We start from the raw sequence: 727 nt of genomic DNA, 5'->3' as shown, positions 1-727 counted from the left end.
CCAATATTTGTCCAAATATTTTGTTATGTTTTTGGTTGTTATTTGTGTGTTTTACCTTAAGAATATGTTACTTTGAGGTTTTTACTATTTTGAGGGTACATGAGCTTTTGGAATGCATTTGGAAGAAATCGTGTAAAATGGGTTGAGAATTGGAGTTGAAAAGAGGAAGAAAAATGCGAAACAACTAGATGGCACTGCGGCATAGTTTTTATGCGCCGTAACATACTTTTTCTGTGCCGCAGCATGGTTTTTCTGCGCTGCGGTGCAAGAAGCTGAATTTGGACAGAAAGTTCATGCCGCAGCTTGACAAAGTTTTATGTTTGCGGAAGAATTTGGCGTCACGGCGTGGATCGCGAGAAAAATAAAAATCTCACATTTTCCAACTCTGACTTGAACTTGTACTTTCCCCGAAACAACCCTAGCAAAGAAAAACTATAAATAGGATATGTAATTTATTTTGGGGGGGGTTCTCTTTGACCTAATTTGAGAGTTTTTTGCTTTTGAGAGTGTTGCTTTGTAAAGAGAAATTGTGAGATTTCAACAAGGGAGAGAAGGAAGAGGATCAATCTACTTCAATTCCTAAGTGATTTCTTTTCAGTTATATCTTATTTTGCAATATGATTAGATTTTCATTCATTGAGTTCATTGTTTTGAGTTTGATTATGAACAACTAAATATATTGTGGGAGTTTAGTTTAACTATCATGATTGTATTGGGTATGTGGTGA

Source organism: Pistacia vera, unplaced genomic scaffold (assembly GCF_008641045.1).
Source record: "Pistacia vera cultivar Batoury unplaced genomic scaffold, PisVer_v2 Contig371, whole genome shotgun sequence".
Lineage (NCBI taxonomy): Eukaryota > Viridiplantae > Streptophyta > Magnoliopsida > Sapindales > Anacardiaceae > Pistacia > Pistacia vera.
The sequence above is the reverse complement of the archived record's forward strand: the minus strand, read 5'-3'. Positions refer to the sequence as shown.